The sequence below is a fragment of the Crocodylus porosus genome, unplaced genomic scaffold (genome assembly GCF_001723895.1).
Source record: "Crocodylus porosus isolate Cpor-Errol unplaced genomic scaffold, CroPor_comp1, whole genome shotgun sequence".
In the NCBI taxonomy this organism is placed as follows: domain Eukaryota; kingdom Metazoa; phylum Chordata; order Crocodylia; family Crocodylidae; genus Crocodylus; species Crocodylus porosus.
Window position 1 is genome coordinate 225,470,725 of NW_017728886.1, and position 26,929 is coordinate 225,497,653.

A 26,929-nucleotide genomic window follows, 5' to 3' on the forward strand; every position below is an offset into this window, starting at 1 on the left:
GCAGGGCTCAGATCAGGCTGGCAGGTGCCCGGGGTGCAGCTGCCTGGGCTCTCTGGAGCCAGGCCAGGATGCCCCAGCAGGGAGAGGGGAGCCACCCTTCTCTGGGGCCTGTGAGCGCTGGCTCCTGTATGCTTCCTCACTCCCAGCCCCCCCGCCCCAACCCTGTGGTCAGATGAGGCCCAGCGTGACCCCCAAACTCCTCTTACCTGAGCTTCCCACTCCAGCATGGGCAGGAACAGCCTCAGAGTCCCTCCGGCTAGGGGTAGTGGGGCGTGGGGGCCCTGCTTTTCCAGGGGCCTGGCTTCCGCTGGGTCCTAATGCCCCTGGCTCCTGTGACTTTTGACTGGAGCCAGAGGCAAATAAATATTAATTATTAAAACATTTCTTGGGGCCCCGCGGATCCAGCCCGCGAGCCGTATTTTGCCTACCCCTGCTCTAAGCTCTGGAACTGTGTAAAAGTATAGGTTCCAACCAGACCCCATGCCAAGAGCTCATGTGCCACACAGCCCAAGGAGACTTGTGACTATGCTGCCATAATCTCTTTGGAACCACCCTGAAAGCTGTGTTCTGTTTTTTACCCAACAGCTCACTGGTGGTGTGTTCACTTGGGATGTATAAGATGATGGTTCAAATCCTGGATTCAAATCAGAGGAGGAACTTGAAACTGGATGTCCTAAACCCTAGGTGAGTACTGTAGCCACTTGGCTTTTGACTAAAGGGAATACTGTCAACTCCCACTTTCAGATTAGTGTTTTGAGTTAGAAAGGATTGATCTGGTTTGCTGCCTCGCTTCAGGAGCAGGCTAGTAGAATGGAACAATGAACCATCACCTACCCCAATATTAGACATATTGATCCAGATATATCCAAAAGAACTTAGACACCTAGATTATACACCTCTCTGCCCAAAGTTTAAGTGCCTGGTTAGGAACCCAGAACACTGTGTTAGGCACCTAAACTTCATCTATAGTTTGGCTCTTCAGAACGGGGCCCCAAATAACCAGCAGGCTGAGCATGGAGCCACCCAACATCATTGCAGTCAGCCTGCATCTTTCTAAAGCAAGCTAACAGGGAAGTGCTGATATATGGATCAGTCCTAGAATGCACCCTTGGTGGCTCAGGCCTGCAAGCTAGTATGGAGTCTATTCAAGGAAAAGGTAAGGTAGGTTTGCACCTTATATCTACCCTGCCTTCTGCTTGACTTAAGATAAACATGGCTGCCTATGGTTGTATATTCAAGTTCCACAGCACATAATCCTCTCCTCCAGGTGTTCTTGCTTTTGAGGAACTAGGTTTGGCTCACTCTTAAAACACTGGTGATGGTGGTGGGGAAAGAGGGGTGCCGTTGCCTTTTCATGCCATTTCTTTCTCTCTCTCAATTTATAATGCAACAAGCAGGGTGAAGCAAAAGTGGCAACAAGCAGGGTGAAGCAAAAGTGGCTTCAACTGACCACTTTTAACGTTTTTATGCACTTATTTTCTTAAGTGCAAATAGAGGGGAAGGGTTAAAACTCATATTTAAAAGGAAAAAAGTGGGTGCAGGTGCATGCTGATATAGACAGGTTATCCTATAATGCCTAAAAAATCACTGTTCAGAATGAAAATGCTGATGCACTCTACACAATCGAGTGTCTGTCACTGTAATGCACGTAGGCAACTTCAGGATGTGTGTGTACATCAGTTTTGATTTAATAGAAAACTAAATGATTTACGAACAGGACTACTCAGGCAAGGAAAATATAAATGGCCTCTACACTCTGTAACACCACAAAGCCCAGACTTTACTTTAGACAGTTAGATTACCCTGCCATGTTGTGAGAAGCTGATTTTCCACCCTAGAGATATGATCTGTTAAGGATACTTTTTCAGTTTTTTAGGATGGGAAAATATATATGATTATAGCCCAGATGTTTGAATTTATTTGACATTTCATGGCTTTGGCCTTCCCATATTTTCCCCTCCTTGCTGGATCTGGCCCTCTCTGTTTAGCTGCCAGAGGAATGCAGCTGACATCTAAGAAGTTTCCTTGATGTAACATAAATATTAGGTTTTAACACTTGCTGGTCCACATTATGGGATCAATCTACCCTTTCCATACACACAATGTAACTCTTCTTCCAGTTAGCAGAAGCTTTACTGTGCCAGGTTCTCAGCTGTGTTTACTGATTACTTTTTTGGGTAATATGTAGCTGCAGCACTTCTGAATCATTTCTTTTGCATTTGTCAAGCTACTCCCCAAGTTTGTTATAGCCTATGAACCTAAAAACCACACGCTTTCCTGCATCACAACAATTAAAACAAGAGAAAACAAATGGAGTATCCTGCACTTTTTTTTCCTTTCTTTCTTTTTTTGGGGGGGGCATTCTAAGTCTTTTATGCTTGATGCAGATTTTTTTTCTGTGCAGTTTAAATGACAGAGCCATTGAATATAGCTTTCTCATTTAAATTGCATTAAGCTGTCATTCTTCAAGTCAGATTATTCCTTGCTACCCTACTCATGTTACATTATGGAGATGAGGATTTCACCTGAAAAGAAACAGAAAGGTCAAGCCAAACAGAATAGGAACAGCCCCAAAGAGCATTTTATATACATTCTTTTCCTGGGCAAATGATATCTATGCCAAAACATTAAATCCTGTAAATTATAGTTTACTCTGGGCATCTTTACCTTTCACAACCCTTATGCTACAGTTCATAATGCTGGAGAGATTCCTTATTTTCTCATAAAGGCCAAGCAATTTCTCTAGTCTTAAAGGACCAGTCATCAACAATCAAACATATAATCATTCACCTGCCCCTATACAGATTCAGCCAATAGAAACACAATATAAACATGTCAGACGCAACAATTTTTTAAATCCTAAATTTAACATTAAAAACCTTATTTGAAGTCATTTACCCTTATTGTTCCTAAAAATAACTAGTTACTGAAGTAATATATGTGTATGTACATACAATAGCATGTTAGACTGATTTTTTTTAGGCACTGGCATAATGTCAAGCACCTATGTAGATACTTTCAAGTCCAACTCACTACATTATTTGGTTAAGGACTTTAAGCAAAGTACAGGGTCAAGTATACAGAGCTCATATGAAGTTTTTCTTCCCTTCTGGTTTTACTAAAAACAGAGTAGAGATTAAAGGCCCTCAACCAGCGCCCACTGAAGTCAATTGGAATGTTGTAATTCATTTCAGCAGAAAAAGACTGGGCTATTGCAAAAAAAATTGTGCCATGAAAACTGCATGGTTATAAAGATAGTGTAAGGCTTTAAGACAGAAATGTTATTTTTTTTGGTTGTCTAAGTTTCTCCATTGGAAATGTATTAACATGTCTTCCTGTTATGGGCTATAGACAGCAATCCTAGAGGCCACTGGGAAACATAGATCTCCTGGTTTCTGTTCTTTTTTTTTCTGGGCAGGGTGCAGATAGTAAAGATTATGAAGAATAGATGGGAGGGTCAGAGTTTAATATAGTATCATTGCATTTGATATTTCTTTCTGCCTCCTACGATGTTATAATTACTTCTGATAATTTCTCATCCTGTACAGGCAACAGGTAGGCCTGTTTTAAGAGCTCATGACCTTTATCATAATGCTATTAAAGAAAAGTAATTGTTATCACTGGTGTTTAGCTAAAGCTGTATTTGCTTCTTCCACAGACAGGAGAGTATTTTGTCCTAAAAGTTTGTCAAACATTTGTCACTTACCATAAAGACAGGTGGTCATGTTAGTCTGAAGTCAGGCAGCAGGCACGGCAGCCTCTAGGGTGCCAGCCTGTCCTGCCATCTCCCAAATATAAGGTGAACCCAATAAAAGATATTAGCTCACCTCAAACATCAGTCTTCTGTCATGACATAAAAAATCCCATTTTGCTTTTATTATCAGGCATTTTGTTCTATCATCCAAGGCTTAGCAAGTACTTTACTCATTGGGCCAGAAAGAGAATGAGAATTCCTTTCTATAATTAAGTCTGTACTTTGGTGGTTAGGTCACTGACTTTGGTTTAATTTGTTCCAGTCCCCGCTCTTATGTATATTTCAACATTTTTTATGAAAAAGAACAGGATGCACTGGAAAAGCTGAGAGGTACCTCAGACTACCATGTTGCCCAAGGAGCAGGGATCTGGTGCCAGATCTCCTGCACCCCAGTTGAGAGCATTCACCCTTAGAGTATTGGACCAAATGGTACCTTCATTCTTCCTGGTCATTGCTATATTTTCTAAGAGTACCGGCTGTGCTCCAACCTCCATAATTAGCCTAGGTACTGCTTCTTAGCAGTAAGTTTGTTAGATATTGATGTGAAGCATATTAGGCAAATACGGCTGAGCCCTGGTTTAGCATTTAAATCATCTACCTCCATCTTATAATTGCTGGATTCTACACTGGTATCTGTAGTGCAGACTCACATTTAGGATATTCCATCATACATTCACAAATAATGCAAGGATATCACCTCCTCTTAAATTAAGCCTTACACAAATTTGCAATCAATATTTTCTCAGAAATATAACAATAAGTGAGTTTTGAGCACATCATCTGATTCAGTGCTGAACGTACTGATGAACCAGCTTTTTTATGTATTTGTAAGTTTGGCTCTATTGCCACAGTGATTTACATCCCTTCTGTTTTTCACTTTATTTGGTTTGCCTGGCTTTCTTCAGCAAGGACAGAGAAAACTTGATGTATACTTCATAGCCACCTATCCCAGAATTAGGGCAGCCTTAATTTAAACAGGCAGCTAAGAACCCATTAAAATGAGTTATCCTGTTCCTTTCAGTCTGAAAGCAAATTGACATCTTTGTTGGATTTCCTGTAGTTTGTTTAACAAACAAACCAAAGAAAACATTCACCTGCAGGATGAGGACAGCAAGCAGTTTAAAGCTGATGGCAGGTGTTGTTAGTAACTAATCCCAAAAAAATCCCCCTTAAACTAAAAGCATTTTTTTTTCCACATTAGATGAGGTGCTGCTCTGACAGTTTTGTATTTAAAGTATAAAATACGAAATTTGAACTTGCACCTTTCTACATGAAGTTGCTTAACATGAAAACAAGATTGATAATGTGGCATTTGCCACAGGGCCTGCCTAAATTTTGGGGGTCTTGTGAGGACAAAGTCACCAGGCTACATGTAGATGGGCTGAGTCAGGCAAATTTATAGGCCTGGTATTTAGATTATTATTGTTAGGCTAACAAATTATTATCTATCATTACAATTAGCTAACGGGTGGCTTTATGCCCAGTATACATTTCCATCCATCTGATATCTAAGAGAAAAAATTCTTTAGTTTGCTCAAAAATATTGAGGTGACTTGCAGTCACCTATCACACTGTATATTATATAAATGAGCTTGGTTACTATTGTGTGTAGTCCTTTAAAACTGGTAATGTTTTGTTATTAGCTTAAATTTGATACCATCACCTTAGCAAGACCTCATTCCTTCTGTGGCTCATTCCTATTTATTCTGATGAGCAAATTAAGAAATTTACCTTTTATGAAAGGTAGGGAGTGGAAAAGACCAAGGAAAAACATCTGAAACAGCAAATTGCAGGTCCAGGTCCTGTCCTTTACCGGCAAGATACAACTAATCAGCATTACAATCAATGTGAGTTTTTCATATTCTTTCAGGAAAATATCATTCTTAGTACTAATAGACTCATTTTGGGATGAGCAAATGTTAAACTTGCAAGTCCTTCTGTAGTGCATATTGTGGCTACTTGCCATAACTTCAGTCTTCATCTTTTATGAAAGTCATTTAAAATGTCATTTATCATTGGACTGAAGTGAAGTGTGTACCCTTGACAGTCTTTAGAGATGTTTATATTGAGTATCCTTGGCAGTATGAAACAAAAGGAAGGTAGGTTTCCTATATGTCTGTTCAGTGGACATAATTGAATGCTGTGTTCATTTTAGAAAGTAAAACAAATATTTCAGTGAAGCCTCACTGCTATCACAGACTTATGTATGCACTGGAGGCCAACAATTACATGCCCATATTATTCAAAGGTAATAATATCAGCAGCCGGAATCTAATAATTTTCATACCCCAATTATTCAATTACATTTTTCATTTTTATCTGTGCACAGCAGAAAATACACACCTCTTCAATATTGAATGAATTAACACTGTAGATGCATTTAATTCAAAGGGTTTAACAGATATGGAAATAAGAGCTAGATCCAATAAAGAGCTTTGATGCTTACAAGTTATACACTGCCGCAGCCACCTGTGGAGGGTTCGGGATTGAGAGTATGGTCGGGGGTAGAAAGGTAAAAAAGGTTTATTAACTTAACAAAAACACAACTACGCGTAGTAACAAGACAAACAATGACAGACAAAAGCAATTCACGTCGGCAACTTATCGGCAGTCCCCTCTGATGCCTGATACACAGCAAGCCTCTCTTTCCACAAAGTTCAGCAAAGTCAGGCATCCCCGAGCAACGCTGTCTGAGGGGTACAGGAAGGACCCTGGAATGCAGGTCTTGGGCTCCTCGAGGTCCACAGGCCCACTGGTCCAGGCAACAGCTAACTAATCCTTTTCACAGAGCTTCATCTTCCTTCTGAATGCTTTCCAGATATTCCAGCTAAATTATAGCTTCTGAAGGACACTGATAACGTACGACCACTCAGATTCCTTTTACTTCAACTGTCCTTAGACTGACCAATAGCAGTACAAGCCTTGCATTCCTTTGATAAGGTAATTTTAAATATGCCACAGAGCCTTACTACTTCAAGGCTTTGCTAAATTTACTAGGCCTTACTTTTAGTAACAACATGTAGCTTACTATCTAAACAAATACAGAAAAACACTTGGTCTAATCTTCATAGAGCCTTTAACAAGCACCTTTATCACACAGACATACTTTTCAGCTGCCACAACAGACGACAGTGGCAAACTTTTAGGTATCTAGATTCCAGAAACATTTCTTTTACAAAAACCAAAACCCAGAACATGACATATAAGCTCCCAGTAGAATGAATGGGGAGACAAAAAATAAAAATCCAGCCTTAGCCGGAAGCCAGCTGGAGTTAGCCAATAGGAAATCTTTAGTAAAAGGCAAAAGATTTATACTAAATATGGAGGTGTCCCTAAACTTCTCTCAGGAGAGGTCCTGACTTAGATACTTCCATTCACTCAGCATACAGAGAAAAGGAGAGGAGCCTATGTTTATTCTTTGAAAGAGTGAGCAAAGCTTATTCTTTCCTTTTCAAACATGGACATTGGAGGAGCTTGTGACCGCTGCTACTAGCCTTTTACATAAGAGCACATGCCTAGCCAGTAGCCAACCAGAGTTCAATGTAATTCTTCTGCTTGAAGGAGTCCACACTTCTAAATGTTGTAACCACCACAATAGAGCGAATGCTAAGTGGATACCGTCTACCCTTCCTGTTAAAGATGTGCCACTGTGATGATAGGAATGCTAATTGCAGGGGACCAAAAGGAGAACAGGCAAATGGGAATCTGATCCTGGCCTAATGATTTGTCCACTTAGCAGAGAAGGGGGAACACTGGGTTTGGGGATGCTACTGCGCAGTAATTCCAATTACCATGCAGTTATTTAGTACTTGTGTATGCAAGTACTAATGACTGTGCAGTCAGAGTCTTGTGTAGACACGGCCTCTGAACTCTAAGATGTTGCTCTACTCAGATATCAAATATATTTAGGTAGGACCTCAATACATAGCTGCTCAGGATGGTAAAGTTCTGGCCATGAGTAGAGGCGGAAATGCATGTACCAGAGGAACTTTCCAGTCAAAAAGAAAGATGCCTAGTGCTGATGAAGAAGGTTTTTTGGAATAATTATTTTGGCTTTATAAGGATTTTGGGCACCCTAGTCTTGTTTGTGGAGTCTCCATAAGGTCCTTATTATGTTATCCTATGGAGCCTATTACAGATTTCATAAGCTGGCTATCCTTTACCATTTCCATGTTGTTAGCAGTTGTTGATCAAACTGAAGATTTTAGGGATGGCCACTATGTGTCAACCAGTCCTGAGAAAGGAAGACCTTCAGAGAGAGAGGACACAAAAGGCATCCAAAAAGAAGACTAACAAGAATTGCCATTTATTGGGTCTTGTCCAGTATCCTGTTATACAGGTTCCAGTGGTGATGTTTAGGGGATGCACAAGGGTGCATGTGCACCCTCTGAGAGCATTTATGCATCCCCTGTCAGCCTGCATTCCTGGGCAGGGAGGGCAGGCGAGAGTGCTAGTGACCCTCCTGAGAGCACTGGCTGGGGAGTGGGGGGCTCACCCAGAAGTGTCAGTGCTCTCTAGGAAGCACCAGTGGCATGCCTAGAAGTGCTAGCTGTGTGCTGCTGCCATTTGTGGATTGGCGGGATCAACCACAGGGGACCCCCCCTCCAGTCAATGACTGGCCACTGCAGGGGCAAGTGCCCCCACTAACTCAAAAGGCACCAGTCACCCATATACAGGGCATATCTGCACAAGACATTTACTGCAGAGCTGCCTAATTAACTTCACAGTAAATGTTTCAGCATCAACATGTGCAGTGCTATTAGGAAGGAGGAAACTAACTCTGCTGCAGGTTAGTACTTGGAAATACAAATACTATCTTTTCATGGAGTTCTTTACTCTGCATCAATGCACATGTAGATGCTGATGGGACTGGCTAGGGCACAAGTGTGCTCCAGTGGAGGGGGGCGCTGTGTGCCGTTTAGCTCAACACTGAAGCATCCTCATGCCCAAGCGAATTCCTTTATAGCACATTGAGCTGGATTGGAGCAGTTCCAGCCTCTTTATAGTTTCATAGTAGGTAGGGTCAGAAGGGGCCTGAGCAGATCATTAAGTCTGACCCACTTCCATGGGCAGCAAAGAATGCTGCGGTCAAACGACCCTGGCTAGGTGATTATCCAGCCTCTTTCTGAAGACCCCCAAGGTAGGAGCGAGCACCAATTCCCTTGGATTTGGTCCTAGCCCGATCCTAGCCACCTTGACTGTGAAGTAGTGCCTCTTTAGTCTCTCCTTATATAGAAGTCCCTCCATATCACTAACCATCCTGGTTGCCTTTCTTTGGACCTTCTCTAATTCTTTCATATCTTTTTGAGATGTGGGGACCAGAATGGTGGGGACTAGCTAACGGTGGGTATTAGGGTTGAGCTGAACTTTGTTAGCTTAACATTTGTGTTAATAATCCAAAACCCCAGGAAGAGTAGGAACTGAATCCTACATGTGATGGTGTCTGAGAAAGCTTTGGCATACAGTCATTTCACAGAGCCTTTCTTCTATATGTTGCTTTAAATGGCAATTGACACAAATACTGTAGCCTTAATGCTTTTTAGGTCCAATACTTTCTTGTTCCAGTTTATAAATCAGGCTCTGAAATGTAGATTGAGAAATGTCTTTTTCCAAATGATAAAGTTAAGCTTTTCAGAGTGAGAACACTGATACATTCATATGCACAACTGACTTCTCAGTTAATGTTCCAAAATCTCGGGGGGAAGTATGTTTACTGATAATGGATTCATTAGAATCTCTATCCTGCTGCCAAATGGCACAGGAAAAAATGTAATTTCTCTGGCTAAATGTGTTGGCTGCTTCCAGTGTTGATGGAAGAACTGAAAAGTCTTTCAATAGTATTCATGGTAAAAGGAGTTCTTTGTTTTGCATTTTAATAGGACTGAAAGTGTTTGTTTTGAAACTCAAAGGTGTGTCTTCTAGGAATTCTTAGAAGATATTTGTTAACACAGTGGGCTCTAACAGGGGAAGTTAGGTTAAATATGCCACCATTAAATTTATGACAAAGTACGGAGGCATAAATAATTATAGCTTCTATGCAATCTTGATTTAATGTAGAAATGAGAGAAAAAATATTGTGCATACACTTCACTGATGATTAATGGGCTTTATACTTTTATCTAATTACAACTGCAAGATTTGAACTTGACTCCAGATATAGTCTCACTCACAATAGTTCTAAAAATGTTCTTTTTTTAATGAATGGTGATGCATATTTTGACTTGCTTGCAAAATCTGTCTCCAGCAGAAGAGCTCTTTCCAACTGTACTTGCTACTTATATTTATTTTCATATTTGTGAAAGGTGTCAATACTTAAAGTAATACAGAAGAACTTCTTTCTTGGTTCCAGATATATTTAAATTTCTCTGAGGTTGTTTTAATGTTGAATCCAGCATAGTAGAGGTTGTGACCATTTTAGAGAGTCCATTATGACTGACACACTACTTACCTTCTTTCTGAGGCTAGGGACATGACATTTGGGGAACAATTCAGGACTAGTCTTTCTGCAAGTCACAATAACAGGTGGAAGAAATGGCTAAAAGTTGGTTTGGTGGAGTCCATGTCCTTTTTTAGACAATTCATGATTTCCTCAAATCATGGATTCATAGATGCTAGGGTCGGAAGGGACCTCAGCAGATCATCAAGTCCGACCCCCTGCCTAGGCAGGGAAGAGTGCTGGGGTCAGATGATGTACTGATCATTCAGATGTCAAAATGAAAGGTATACCAAAGGAATGAGAACTTAACAAAATGGTGAATGAAATCTTTACCAGATAATTCTCTCTCAAACCCTAGGAGTTGCTAACTTGTTTAATACTCTCTCTTATCTTTAAGAAGCAGTGTGTAATGACAGTGGGAAAAAAAGTCCCAAAGCAATTAAAATTGCTCATATGATGAACTTTTAGCACAGTATGATGACAATCAACATTTGTTATTTCATAGTCTTCCAGGTGATATTTACTTTGCTGCAATTAGATGAATCAGCAGAGGCATAACTAAGCAGTTCTGCACCCTGGGTAGTTGTAAGAGGCAGTGGTAGTGTCTGAGCTAGCAACGTTGCAGCTGCTATTTTTGTATCTTACCCCCCGCAAGTTGTTGCCTGGGGCTGGTGCCCTGTTCATTCCCCACTTAATTATATGAATATGAATCGTTTTATATTAAAACTGTCATTCTCTATGCTTGAAAATAGTAAAGATTAAGAGTTTATTGTCATTTACAGTATCTGGATAGGTTATCTTGCATTTATTTTAGACTACTTCAGTTTCAGTACAATCAAACATTTAAGGAAATAGGCATATTTCAGCTAAATACTTATATACTTAATCACTTTCTTAAATATTTTGCTGACTTGTGGCCAGGAGGGCTCGAAATAGGTGTTTATATAAGTATCATCTTTTCTTCTGCCTTCAGTTTACATGTATGGAACATTCATTACCTCTCAGTAATCAGCTGCCACTTGCTGCATAGTTATTTAAGCACGTTGATATGACCCCCCTTTTCCACCCTATGATATTTGAAATGATTCTGAAATTGCAAGCATGTAGCTGTAATGGGTATTTTTAGAACCATTATTGAAATTACATTGGCATCAGTTCATCAGCAGAGCTTTGAAATGCAAGGCACTTTGTTTTGATAATTGGAGGCATTTTTTCCTGGATTATCCTGGAGATGTATATACACATTCAGGAAACAAGCTCTTTTAAAATTAAATAAATTCTTATGTTATTTCTTATTTCATGGTTCAAAACTTCAGAGAAAACTATTTTTGACATGTGGCCCATTTCTCTTCATTTTACCAGGTGCTGACAGTGGTAGGGAAGAGAACTGATGCTAGATTTTGTCAGCTATTTCTTTTGTCAGCTATTTTTTCTCATTTTGTTTTGATTTTATTTCATTGTTGTTCTATTTTGTATCTATGTAAGTAATATGTAGTCTGCTGACAAAATCAATTTTTCTTGGCTTCATTCAAGGTACTGGCAAATATATGAAACATCAGAACTGACTCTTTAGCTTTCACTCAAGAAAAAGCTTTCAATTTCATTGACAAAGTTAATTCTTTCAGGATTAAAAATGTGTCACTCACCACCGTGGTCTATCTGGGCTCCTTTAGTGTATCTGTCTGAGAAACTGGGCACATTTACACAAGATGCTAAATGCTTAGTAGACTAATACTATCAAGATGCTAAATGCTCAGCAGACAATTACTATCACTATCAATACTACAAAGCCATGCTACGGTGCTTATCCACAGTAGAATTAGTCTTTTGCACATTACTGTCACTAAAACCCCATGTGCCAGCACTGCACTGAGTTAGTAAAAAGGCTTAGCACTGGTTACTGCACATAGAGTTAACTTCCTGTTAACTACAGTGCATGTCTAGATATGCCCACTGCGAACTTTAACTGTTTAAAGCAAACACTCAAATACCCCCTTGCAAAACTCTGATGCAAAATCTGCTAGTATTACCATCAAAAACCAACAAGATATTGTGACCTACTAAAAGCTTAATCTACATGAAATCTACTACTGTGCTTCTTTGAAAAGTCAAATACTGATTTGTAAGAGGGACCTTGCTTTCAAATTCACATCTCAAATGAAAGATGCTGGTGAAGACATGCAGGTTCTGCTCAATAGGGCTGTGCGAAATAGCACTGTTTCATTTTGACCACCATTTTGATGGGACAGTGTTTTGTTTCAAAAGTACTCTTCTGGTTAGTTTTGTCTCATTGAAAATGTTTCACTGTTTTGACGCTGTTTTGATGTTTCGCCCATAAACTATAATGGGGAAACCTGAAACTGTCATTGTTTGGCAGATTTGGATCAAAACAGCAGGAATGGTAGCCCCTTCTGAGGGCATGAAGCCTGTCAAGTTTCAAGGAGATATGTCCAGGGGTTTCTGGGAAAATGTACCTCAAGCTGCTGACAAGCAAAACTTGTGTCACGTGTGTGTGAAGGCACAGCAGGCATGGTAGTCCCTGCCAAGGTCACGAAGCCTGCCAGGTTTCAAGGAGATACGTGGATAGGTGCAGGGGTTTCTGAGAAACTGCACCTCAAGCTGCTGACAAGCAAAACTTGTGACGTGTGTGACTGTGTGTATGTGTTAAGATGTGCTCTCACTAGCACTAGAACCTCTACACAACATGGTAATGTGCCCCAATGAGGTCTTCTCCTCTCCTAGAACCTCAGTCCAGTCCACCACTTTAAATGACAACAGGTAATAATAACTTAGTAAGCAGCACAGTAGCACCAGCAGCATCTCAGGCAGCCAAACTGTCACAGAGCCTTTCTTTCCTTTCCTGCAGGAGCTTCTTCTCCAGCAGCTGCCAGAGAAGTCTCCCTGCCAGCCCCAGCCCTGGGGCTTAAATGTGCCCAAGGCCCTGCGTCCTCCCGGTCAGCTGAATGGGGACAGGTGCTAGGGGTATTGGTCTAAGGACATGTCACTGGCAGACAAGGTTCTTTGGGTCAATCTAATCTGGTATCTTTTAGCAGACCAACTGAATAGTTACAGAAATATATCTTAACAAGGTTTTGGGTTGAAAACCCTTCATCAGGCTGAGGAAGCACCTGAAGTTGCTGTGTGTGTGTGCTGTTCCTGGATGGAAGGAATAGTAAAGAAGCCAGAGGCTGGCATGCAATGCAGGCAAGAAAGCCAGTCAGTGAAGATGGAAATGGAGGCATCAGGGGGTGAGGGACAGGCAGGAAGTGGCAGTGCAGGTAAAAGTGGAGAGGTAAAAGTACCTGGGGAATCAGATGTAAGGCAAGTTGTAGTGTGTCAGAATCCCAACATCTATACTGAGTCCATGAGTTTCTGTACTTAGGGGGTTGATGAAGTCCATAGACTCATCTGTGAAAAGTGGATGGTAAATTCAAACAAGCACTGAACCTCACCACCAGAAGTCAATTTCCTACAGCCCAAAACACACTGAATGGATCCAGGCCATGCCATGCCAAGATACATAAAGCCTGCCAACAATATCTCCAGTATGGGGATAGCTTCGCAATACAATATGTATTGCCATCAGGGCACCAAGTTCCCTGGTGTAAAATACGTGGAGACACCAAGCAACAACTGTGTGCCAGAATGAGCGCACACCAAAAATCTATCAAGACAACAACAGAACACCACCTGTGTCCAATCTCTCAGGTCTGATCCTCAAGGGGAATTTACAAACCCCGGCTGCTCCAGATGCCCAAGGTGAAGTGCAACGCCACCTGCTGACCTGTCTTGTGCAGCTCCTCCTGCAAGTACTCCCTGCATGCCTCATACAGCAAGGGCACCACCATCCTGCTGAAGGTGGTGCATGCGGGCACTTGGTATGATGGGGCCACGAGTGCCATGAGCCACCTGAACCCTGGCACTCAACTAAGGAGAAGAGCTTAGCATCTCCATAGCAAGCATCTCCCCAATGCTCTGGGTGATCTTGCTCACCCTTGTAACATGCCCTGCTTTCTGTTCACCTTTCTCCAACTGTTCCAGAGTGGCCTGCCTCTGCTTTGGAGGGATGGGGGCTTTGGAGTGCTCTTGGAGGGGATGCAGACTCAGGCACAGGCAGTGGCACCGCTCCCCTTTCCTTGCTGCTTCTGGAAGCCTCATCTCTGCTAGTTGTAGGAAAGAGGCTGCGTCTCAGTTTGGGGGGCAGGGGGAACTTACACCTCTCCTTCTACCGCCTCTTCTGTCCCTCCTTGAAGGCTTGCCAGCTGCCTTTCTAGCACACTTCATGGTGTTTTTTATAGTGTCTTGTCTTCATAAATATATATAAATGTATGTATGTGTTTTCCTATATAAATTCTATATTATAATATGCAATATAATTATAAAATGGAAAAGAATCAATCAATGAATGTAGATAAAAGGGTCCAGAAAGAAAGCAAATGGTACTGTGGAATCCCACTTGCTAGGCTAACAAGTAAGAAATCAGTGGTAGAAACTTTTGTTGTCTAATGCTGCTGAGCTTCTGGAAGATAGCTCAGCAACTGAACCCAGGCAGAAAGCAGACCAGTTCAAACAATGCTGACTTTTATGCTGTTTTTCCATCCTTCCCCCAGCGCACTGAAATTGGAAGGGACCTCAAGGAAAGATCACCAGCTATACAATCTATATGAGATCAGTCCTTCCCTTCCCACCTCTTCCCCTTCCCTCCCCTTACTTTCTGTTTCCCTGAGGGTAAGCCCAGCTCAAGCTTTGAAACTCAATATGTTTCGAAACTTTTTGAAATGTTTCAAGTGCCCTCGTTTTGTTTCAAGGCTGTTTCAAAGCTCTTTGTTTCATTTCAATGTCACCGTTTTGAGCTTGAAACAAGTTGAAACAGCATTTTTGTGCAACATGCATCTTGAAACATTTCATATACACTTAGAGGAAAATTCTACCCTTTGTAGGTACAAAGAGGCCTCTTTCTGTGGAACCAGTGTGATTTCTGAGACACTTTTCACAGAGAACAGATACTACTTTTATATACAGCTTCACTTTCAATAGGCAAATAATAGACTGTGCTAAAGATAAGGCCATTCTCGGTATCACTATTTTTTTTTTTTACAGTAGCCCCCAGCAAGCCCCATTGTTCTAGGCACTGTCCAAACACTTTAAGGGGTGTTACCAGAGTGACACTGGGTGCATCTACACGTGCATTAATGTGCCGTAGTTATAGACAATGCACAGTAACTGCCACTACAGCTTTCTACTAACTCAATGTTCAGTGCTGGCACATGCCTTTTTAGTGATGCTAATGTGCAGTAGACTAATTCTACTGCATATTAGCATAATTTTGCCATGATGTGCTAACGCATAATAGAATTAGTCTACTGTGTATTTAGCATCTCATGTAGACACGCCCACTGAGTGTTACCTTCAGTGGGAAGATATCTGCTGTAAGTTCCTGGAACTACTTGTGGAGTAAGGCAAAATATCAGGAACAGTATCATATAATCTGGTTTACAGTAAGAGAGAGGCCTTGCCGAAAGGAGGTTACATTTTCAATAGACAAGACACAATATTGCCTGGGAAAAGGGTACTCTGAGATTAAGGGCACCTCTACAAGTGCTCCAAAGGATTCTGATTAGGATGCTTTGGAGCAAACTTGATGACTCGAGTCTGTTGGAGTGTTCTCAACAGGATGCTTCAGCACTCTGCAGCACCTCATGTATTCAGCATCTCTGCATTTCAAAATGGTAGTGGGGGTGCTCTTCTTGAAAGAGCTTTAGTTAAAATGCCCCTGGCATTATCTTGAAATGTGGGACACTGAATACATGAGATGCTGCAAGCATTTTAATTAGAGCCAAAGGACCCCTCTCCTACCCCATCCAGGAGCATGTGTAAAATGCCCTAAGTGATCTTCCCATGGTCACAAAGGTAGTCTGTGTGACTGGAAGGAATTCAAGTCCTTCTCTCCAGGTCCAAGGCAGCGATAGCAGTTTAGAATAATTCCAGTGCTGCTCCACAGTCTGTTAAATGGAAAACTCTTTCAGCCTTAGAAAATCTCCTTACTGTCCAGCTGGGATGGACCAAGACTATTGCCATACTGTTTGAAGAGCTTGAATGGAGAGAGAAGCAATTTCCAAAGCTAAAATAATTAGTTTAATATATAAAGATAGACATCCTGCATGTAATATCATTAGAGGTGTACAGCTGCTAAATAAACAGGCACACCTGATTAAGCCACTGTCACTTAGAAAAAAATGTGACTAGAATCTCTGTTCCTTCAGTAGCAGATTCTCTTCCCTAAGCCAACAGTCTCATACATAATGCACAAATCCATACAACTTGACCGGTCAATGGAATAATTTAATCTTTAGAACTTTCAATTTCTTGTCTCTCAACCATTTAAATTCAATTCTTTTAATTAAAATTTAAATGAGATTACAATTCCCTATTTGAGTTTGTTCAAAGGTCATTAGGGCAATATGGCATTTGGGCAATGTCTTTTTCATACTATAGGATTTGAGAAATCATTGCACATTTGGGCTTTTTTTTTTTTACTTTCTGTGTAATGAGGCTGAGGTTTTTTTCCCCTTCTTTTTTAACTGTTGATTGTACTTGAGTTTAACAAGTAGTATGATGGAGAAAAAGTGCATGTTGTACACTTTCTCATTAAAAGCAAGTATATATCAAACAATGTTTGCTTCCAATAATATGTTAACATAGCTAAGAAACATTCTTTTGATGCATTTTATTTCTATTGCTTGCTTTCCCATCACATTTGTACAGGAGGAATAGTGCTTATTACAATCCTATTTTCTCTTTCCTATTATACTTGTAATCCTCATTCACATATTCACACACTTTCAGAGGACTGATAGTCTGTGGTGTAGCAACATTTCTCAGAAGCTAATTTGTGCCTCAAATAGAGGTACAGGCATACACTAAAATGTGGTATAAAGACCTGCTGCAATACCAGGTGCTCAGCCACAGACATAATGCTCACTGAGCATACCTATAGCTGCATGCCATGCAGTGGGGCAGCATGCTTCTTTATTTGCATATATTTAGCTCTGATAGTTGATGTGCAGATGGGTGGGCTTTATATGCTGGCTTCTCCTTGCCCTTTGGTGTTATTTAAAGGCCAAATGAGGATTAATTTCTCATCAAGAACTGCAGAGGCAGAAATAGTCCTCTTTTGCACCATCCACCAGTCTACTTCCATAAATTCCATTCACAATCTGGAAAGCTCATAAAGAAAGAGAAAAAGCAGCACAAGATGCAGCGTCAGTGTGGATATTGGCTGAAATCTTTTGCATGCTGAAATTAGCTTGTTACTTCTAAGGGTAAGTGTTAGACCCCGACTCCATGCAGCACCCAACGACTAGGGAGACGATGATCCGATTGCTCCTGGATCCAGTTGCTTATTAGCCAGGTCAAGTAGGGAGCAAACACTAGCACACATTGCTCACAACTGCTTTATTCAGAATGGAGACAGCTTTGGGCCAGGTCCAACAAACTGGGGACCTGCCATGAACAATAGTTCTTTCCACATTTATACACTTTGTTTCATGTTCATTAACATTTGCTCCATCTTCATCTCTCCTTCTGTTCCACGCATTTCTCCTCCCATCTCAAGCTCCGCCTCTGTTTACTGTTTACTTCATTAGCATGGGATTGCCTATGCATTTCACTCATTTATATGCCTCTTTGCTAAGAGTGCATGCCTAAGACTTTGACTCCAGCTTTCTCTGGTTACTCACTCGGTCTTTCTGGGTTCTCACTGACTCCTCCTTCATCTCCAAGGTCTTGCTTTTGCTTTATCTCCTGATGATAGCTGGTGGGTTGCATCTTGTTCTTCTTACACCATATATTCTACACACTACCTCATTGTTAGGAAAGTACTTCCTTAAGCATTTGCAAGGTTATTTTAATTCCTCATTCTGCCTTGTGGTCAGCAGCTTTTGCTGAGACACAGAAAAAAGCTTTTATTTAGCTGCAAATCCAGTGCTCCCCAAGATCCAAATACAGTCACCCTAACACTAATCAGTTTCTAAGGGCACAGATTAGACAATACATGTCAGAAGCTTCATTAGACACATACATTTTCAGTAGTTTATCATCTGTATTTAGAAAGCAGATTTACAAACTACACCCTACTTAAAATAATTGCCTGGAGCATTTATAGTTATACTGAGATACTGGTAGGCCTATGGCTGAACATAACCTTATTTAAGATGGGAGAAGCTTCAGACCTATGATTAGGTAGTGTGGTACTACCCACAATATCATTAGGTAGTAAAATGGGCATTGACACAGCAGCCTGTTTAAACAAGCAGAAAGGAAAGGGAGGCATATCTGCTAGAGGAACTGCTGCACCTGGCAACACATTGCTGGGCATTTATCTCAAGCCTAAGCTCCAGTGGATTCACAAATTACATATTCTGCCTATTACAATGCAAAACTTGCCAACTGGATACTAGAAGTGTAGGAGTCATGGGGTCAAACAGAGAAGGGGAATGTGATGCTGCAACCCAGGGATAAGGATATACATACCCTGAGGTTTTGTGCATTTTTGAGGAGGGAGGTTTGGTCTTTGTTCTCAGATATAATTACACAATTTATATTAGATAGTCATTGGTTAAAATGCAGAAATAATCCTTGAAACAATGACTGGAACCTAAATGTCCCACCTACCAAAGGTGTGCTTTCATCACTAGACCACAGTCATGTTCCTTTCTTGCTTGCCCTATGGTCCTGAGACTCTTGCACTCTTTGCTTCCTAGCTGGGAACAGGAAGGATCCCCAACCTTTTCCATCATTATGCAGTGGTGTAATTGGGGGCATGCAGGGCACCAACCCCAGGTGCCAACTTACAGGGGCTCTAGAATGGTGCAGTCCACATACTGGAGCCAGAAACAGCCCCATGGCATTACTACTGTAGCAGTAGCTGGGCAAACAAACACAACACAGCAGCTGCAGCAGTGGGGTGTGCAGGCCATGACATGGTAACAGCAGCCAGGGACTGTTTCTGGTTCCCCAGAGTAGGTCAGATACATCAGGCTTCCTGCTTTTGGCACCTCCTCTCTTCCAGCATGCAGTGGCACCCCTCCCCCCCCTGCTGTCTCCCTCTACCATGGGGTTTGCCTAGGGCACAAATACTGCTTGTTATACCTCTGCTGATTAGGGCATTCTCCCTGTAAGTGGAAGTTGTGAATTTGAATGCCATTAGAGGCTGAGCTTGGTCTAAAACCACTTCATGGATAAGTGTTCTAATTATTAGGCTATTGTGTAAGATGTGTGTACCTAGATGAATTTCCAAGTGAAAGTGCCTGTGCATGCTGTGCTTTGTACTGAACCCAGTGCTGTTGGAGTCAGTCAGTCAATAGGTGTGCTCTATGGATGTCTGCTAGATGAGGGATTTTATTCGTTTTCAAGCACCTACTAGCTCTGATCTGGATTGCAATGGGCTTAGGTACCTATGTACCTTGATTGGATAATTTCTAATGCTCAGAATCATAAATTTATGCATCTAGAGAAATTTTCAGCACTAACTGAGACACGTAGGCACTAAAGTGGTCATTGCCACTGGAGAAGGGTCCATATATGTGTAGGTGAACATGTGGTAGTGTAGGGGCTCGATGCTAAATTCTGTCCACTTCTTATTTAGGAATGATTTGGATCTGACCCTAGGTGTATAACATAATCTTGTAAAATAAACTAGGCATTCCCCTAACTATCACACTGCACAACACAGCTAACTGAACACACAAGAGCACAGGTGATAGGGCACTTAAAAACACGCACTGCAGTGCTGAGTCTAAATTTCCCATGTGGAATTTGGGAATTCTAGGTGGAGGATATAGAACTTCCTTGGAAAAGGAACAAGGTGAGTAGAAAGTGTTTGTACTGTGCTACCTTCTAACCTGAGCAAACCAGAGAACAACGACTAGGAACAAGGATATGCAGTAGGATGCTGCCAGGAATTCTTCCTCATGTAGAAGCAGAATCATAGCTGTCACTCATGATGGTGTGGATACCCTGCTCTGTGTTAAAATTAAAACAAAGAATATTTACAAACTACAATACAAGAGGCAGATTGAAACAGTGCAGAATGAATCTTTCATCTATCAATTAGAAAACAGACTAGCAAGTCACGGATAACAAGGCTGCCTCTCATGTCACTTCAGGGAAACATTTAAAAATAGAAAAATGCTAGAAAACAGAAGAAACATAATCAATACTGTGATTAATGACAGTAATTTTGCACAAACATCTGGGCAATTAAACATGCTCTTTAGGAGGTGTTTCTTGCAGTGACTTGTGAAGGGCTGAATAAATTTCAAACCAAATTTCACATCAATATATTGAACAGTGCAGTGGTACAGGTGACCATTTCAGCTTGGAAGCTTTCCAGGAACCAAATATCCATATAAAAACACCTCAAAAAACAATATAACCTCTGGATGCACTCTTCATTCTAGGATGCATTTTTACCATACATCTCAAAGTAGTTGGGTGCATTTATAACACCTTTAGTTACTAAACAAAAGACTTGTATGTGGATGAGGAAGTTGAAATGGAAAAGTGCTACATCCTGATCTGATCTCATTAGGGACTTTTCAATAAATGTTGAATGGACCTCTTTTGGGGGACATAGTCCAGAGAGGTGTAAACTATGTTTCCCTGTGCATACAAGCTTTTCACTTTGCTTTTTTTCTCTACTCATTACCTCCTGTTTTCTGTGTCCTCTATGGAGGACAGAGGTAGGTAGCTACATTAGGTGGGAACTACTGCAGACAATGAGTCAGTACACAGCTCAGCTGTTCTCTGTGGGACTATCACTTGTTTTTAAGGCAGCAGTGGCGACCAACAAAATACTCTGAACACAAGGGAAATTCCAGCTTCAGTCAGAGGGTCACAATTGTTAGGATTTTTGATTAAACCCTGTGTATCAAAATTATATCCATTTATGAACAATAACTAATATAAAGCCAGTGGGAGAGGAAAAAAAGGGCTTTTGTGTGTATTTTTAAATTAAGGACTGAATACAATATTTAGTGAGCAGTTGAGTGAGACATTCTTCAGGCAGGCACCCACATAATTGTGCAAAGGCATTTAATGTCTAACCTGGAACACTCCTGTCATGCATTTGCGATTGTACTCTTTATAGAGCTGGAGGAAGTACTTCTAATAAATAATTTACCCAGTAAATTTAGCCCTTTGCAAATTATTCATGGACAGGTTGTGTTTTTTATGGATTTATTCACTGTTTGCAATTGTTTGAACAAGTAGCCTGTGGGTTGTCGGTAAGGTGTCACTATAAATATGTGTTACTCACAATACATGGTATCTGATGGATCACTTACATCACAGAGTATTGTTTCTATCTCCTGATTAGATGACCTAAACTTTATAAGAAGCAGCAATTCCTGAAGACCAAACTCCTATATTTGCCCAAAATCAAGTCTTACTTGATTCTGCAAAATTTCAACCATAAAAAACGAACATTTCTGAGAATAATAAGCATATAAAAACAAGATACAACTGGAAACAATTTTTGGAATCTTAACTGCCACATTAGCACTCTTCTGTTATGATTCACTGGACTTGTTACTAACAAGCTTTTCAGCTTTTGATGTCCTAAATTAACCAAAAGCCTTTTGTTTTTGAAAGATTTGAGTTTAAGCAACCTCAGCGTCAATATTCTCCTTGCCATTCTTTTCATAATTGCTGTTCCATTTATCAGGTTCTTTCCAGATTCAGCTCCAATAATGACTTTTCTCTCTATTTTTCTATGGATTTATACTGTGCTCATTACTGTGGTATGTGAATACCTTCTTATACAGTATTGAGTGACATGATCAGCATCTATTCACCAGGGTTCATTCTTTGTCTCTCTTCTTTTCCTGAAGTGGAAAAACCATGCATGGATTTAAAAAATAATATTAGCAAAGAACAAGGCAAGCAGCTGTGTTTTCCATCTAGAATGAAAAGTGATGAGGTTTGTGGTAGGTCAGAGACTTGGTTGGAGTTTGCTCTGCAGTGCTGGATCATCCCCTGACAAAACTCCTCTTGCAACTGTCAGAAACTCTCAAGCTTTAGAAGTACTAAAGCCCTTCAGCTTGTTTCCAATCGTTTTGGCTATGTTCCTGGCTTCCCAAAGGAAATGTGTTTGAATGCACACACATCACATTCTTCAACTCCTTATGACCTGAAAAGAAATACATTTCTGGTGACACAGGAGGAACCTAGACCACATCAAGCCCCTGCTCTGAATGTTACAAGAGCTCATATATCCAGTGCCTTCACCACATTTTATTTACAGACCCGCGAGCATATATGAATACTCCCCCATATGAAAACTATTTCAGGAAAAGCAGAGTCCTGGTAGAAGTCTCTTCAGCTATTTCCCCCAATCTGAACAATTAGACTCCATTTTTCATTTACACTGATCCTAGTATTTTTTTTCCTTTCACCCACCCAGGAAATTGAAAAAAATCAGCTCTTTTATGTAACTTTTATGGTGGTTATAACTAAAGGCCCACAGGAAGTTAGCACAATCTCTCCATTAACAATGTGTTCTTATCCTCTGTAAAAAATGTGTTCTTATCCTCTGTCTCATCCTTTCTTTTCAGCTTTTGTTAGAAAATTAAGTGATTCTTCCCAGTTTGCATGCAGAGACAAACAGGGGATCTTTAAGCAGCGTCATTGTCTGCTTCCTTTTCTTCCTTGGTGTTGTGGTTGGCTGCAATTCCATATGGGACCTAAGGAGTGGTAATGGAACCACACAGAGTAATACAGAATGAATAAAAACACAATGCCTTTAAGAAACTTTTTTTTTCTGTTTTCTTATTTATTGACAGAATTTTTTTAATTACAACACAGTGAAACGATGGTAAGTACATAAGATGCAATAGTATAAAAAAGCCATTTTACCCCTCCCCTTGGTTAAGACACTTACAGCAGACAAGAACTGCCCTACCCCAATCCCCCCTCCTCAAATGAAAACAAAAATAAATATAAATTAATAAATATAAAACAAATCACTGCACAGCCCTTAACTCTTTGATTGCCATGGCAAGAACCATAGTGATGATTCTAGCATGTGACTTTTTTGTGGTTAAAGGTTGCCGCAGCAGTCAAAGGGTTCTAGCATTGTAAACATAAGTTCTTTGTTGAAAATGTTCAGTCATGTTAATGGTCTACAGCAATGCGATTAATATCATGACCCCTTGACCTTTAATGACGCAACATTATAAGGAGTTAAAGAGATAATAGCTTGGTGAGCTGTTACGTAGATTAATTAACCCATTTAACAATGCACTATGAGGCCTTGATTTACTAATAAAAGACAACTTGTGTATAATAAAACACTGTTCAATGCATTGATTAATAAAATCAATGAAAAAAATCAGTCTAAGCACCACAAAATTTTGCCTGATTATATCTGACAGTCATAATACACTTTAGCACCATTTAGTCAGCCTTGCATTTGCACACAAACAAGCTTTGTGTTTGTCAGTAGAAGCTACCTGAAAGAATAACATATGCCAGTTATAAAAAGGTTACTGTATAGAATGCTGTGTGAACCAAAAAAAATACATATATATATCATATAATAAGATGAAATTTAGTTGCAAAAAGCCAGTAAATGTTCCAGCTCCTTTTTTTTCTAACACACATAATGAGGCAAATTCTGGCATGGAATGCATGTGTGTCAATGCAGCAAAAAAGAATATGGTGAGAAAATGTGCAGCACGCTACAAAATCATTATGTTTATATTCTGAAATATTTGTAGGACTTTGTAAAATTATCTGATCAACTGCTGTATGGGTCAGAGAGCAGAGCTTGAAAAGAGTCATGGTTTATCCAAATGTGAGTTATGTTATGTGTAAAAATACATGCAAATCTGTCCTAACCATACCAAAAGCCATGTCCACATATGAAAACCTCACTGAGATTGCTAATTTTGTCTCAGAGACAGAGTAAAGAAAACATACCACAACACAGAAAGAAATATTAACCAGTACTTAACGTGCCAGGACTGAATCAGTTTTTGAAGCAAGTACCACGTTGAGCAGCTAATGGGAACTAGATGGAAAACTAAAAAGCTGCTAAGATCAGCCCAACATGTAACAACCAGAACTGAAGAGGCAATCAAGTTATGACAGACAGCAGGGCAGAAAGCTTGCAGGGTAAGCAGGATGCCATTCAGGAACAAGCAGTAGATACAAAAAGAGTATGCAAAACAATGCAAACCTATCATATAAATACATGCTAAACCCTGACTGACAACCTCCTGTGCAAAGCCAGCCCCTGTATCAGATACTTTAGCCCTTAACTAGAGTCAGCAAAGAACAGGCATTCATTTTTCCAACCAGCTTCTGTGCATCCAGAAACTTTTCTGTCACACTGTAGACCTACAACATCCAGACACATGGCCGTCCCTGAAAGCTGCAAGTTAACATTGCCAGTGTCCTGAACCCTTATGTGTGGTAGCAATTGTCACAGAGAGATGTGCATAAAAATGTTATCAACAAGTATGAATTACTAGGGATTAGAAAACAAAATGCCTAGACAGGAAAGCATTTTACATCTAATAATGTTGCTCAATATGCTTTAACCCTGAAACAGATATGGTTGATGTGTATGAATGAACCAATTTATCACAACATTTTAGATTGCCTATCTTCAACACAGTCGATGGGCATCAGTACGTAGCACACAAGGAAAAACAGTGCAAGGAAAAAAGGTTAAACCCAATGAATGGAGCCACAAGGAATGCAAGCACTGTTGAAATACAGCCTTCTGGACTGGCCAGCAAACACAAGACCTGACATGAGTGAACCACAATTGATTGACAGCAAAACAATATGCTGCTGCCTTAGCATCATTAACAAAAGGTGTGTGAAACCAAGCATAGCGATCCACTCTGTGATGGCTAATGTAACATGAACAAGACATTTTTTTTTTAGAATGGCTTAGAAAATGAGAATTGCCAACAGAAATTAACATTCATGATCAAATACTTGGGCGTTTGACTCTGATTGTGAATCCATGGATGTAATAAATCTGACCAGGAGATAAGAAATGTGGCACCGTAAGACATGGATACGTTTGGAGTGTTGAATAGTGTAGCATCATTGCAGTGGAAGATGCATGGGAGCTTTAAATTTGTACATAGTGTGTGCTTGAATAACAAGAGTAACCATCACACTCCTGGTAGACCAAAAAATTGATTTCTCTCTGACAGGCTTTTTTCCCCTCTGTATGGCCAAATAGTAAAATTGTATTTCCTCCACCAAATCTATGTAATTAACAGGTTGGGTCTTACTGTTCTAGCTAAATCACCCAACCTGTAGAAAAGTATGTTGGAGAAAAACAATGGATGAGAGGCTTGCGCATACTTAAGTCAAGTGCTCCTCACCATGACAAGTTTTTTTAAAACTTGGATTAAAATTGGCTTGATCAAATCTATATGGAAAGATCTGTGGCTTGGAGTGGATAAATGACAAGTTCTCTCTAGTACATTTTCAGTCAGTTTTATGCTAAATGTGTTAAAGAGCCCTTGGGCTTGCTGCCACCTTTTCACTTCATGGTTAATAACATCAAGAGGGAACAATATTGGAGGAATTGTTGCTGGTGCCCATTGTTGCTTAGTGATAGCCTAAAAGAGATTATTAGGCCCTTACTCAATAACCACTTGATACCGATGTTCTAGTAGACTTTCTCTAGCATACATTTTATATAAAATTTTCAAGGCAGTGGTTGAAGGCAACTCTGGGCATAGTTAAAATGAGGTTTCTTTATTCCTGTCAAACTGGTTTCAGGCAGGGGGCTAAACTGTTCTTTTTGGTGGTTGGCATCTTCTCCTAGAGAAGCATAATGATCGGGTGCCCATGCTAATACTTTTATGTCTGTCAGCATCTTTTGAACTGAATGACTGCCTGTTTGACTCAGCTGTGGACACTGGCAATAATGGAAGAAACAGTTCATGAATAGATTAATTCAGGGTGAAGGTGAATAACTGCATTCATCACAATTGTGAACCAAGGACTACCACCCTCAAAACTAAGGGGTTACATATTTTGTACAATGAGTATGTAGACACCGGTAAAATTCTATAGGCTTGTTTCCATCCAGCTACAAATAAGACAGTAATACTGAGTGAACCTTACTTGTAGATGTTTCACCAAGAGTGTTATAGAAATAAAGCAGTGTCAACTGGATAAATATTGAATAGATGTTTGATACCACTGTGGAATTCTTGAAAACTGGAATCTTGCCCAAATTGTGTATCAGTGTTTAACATGAGAATGATGCTAACATGATTTTAATAATATTACCTCAATTACTTCCAATTCACGTCACCACAGATATTAATAACCAACAGTGGCCACTGTAGGGTACTGAAATTTGTAGTGTCTAGCTTTAGGGGTATGGCCATGGTTTGACATCAGTTGCTCATATGCTTTCATTAAGGAGCAGTTAGATATGTAGACAGAAACCAGAATTTACATCACACATATATGAAATGTAGTCTCATCGTGACAGTTAAGGTAGCATATGATCACAACAGCACTACTGGCCATTGACGTCTTCTGGAATGTATCCCATTGTGATTGTCATCCTAATACACTTATCCTTTTTATACACTCAGACACTTGACATAAGCAAAGAGTGGTCATGCTGGAGTGATCTAGCCTTGGTGCTCCAGAAAACATGCAAAAAGCAAGGATTTTTGTAGGTGATATCTTTT

At 40.3% G+C, this 26,929-nt stretch overlaps 1 long non-coding RNA gene across 1 annotated transcript; it reads left to right on the forward strand.

Annotated features, from left to right (window-relative positions):
* Positions 1-591: 591 nt before the first annotated feature.
* LOC109320189 lies at positions 592-26,323 on the forward strand. Its single transcript, XR_002103745.1, has 2 exons — positions 592-684; positions 22,805-26,323. It is a non-coding gene; the product is annotated as an uncharacterized LOC109320189 (long non-coding RNA).
* The last annotated feature ends 606 nt before the right edge of the window (positions 26,324-26,929 follow it).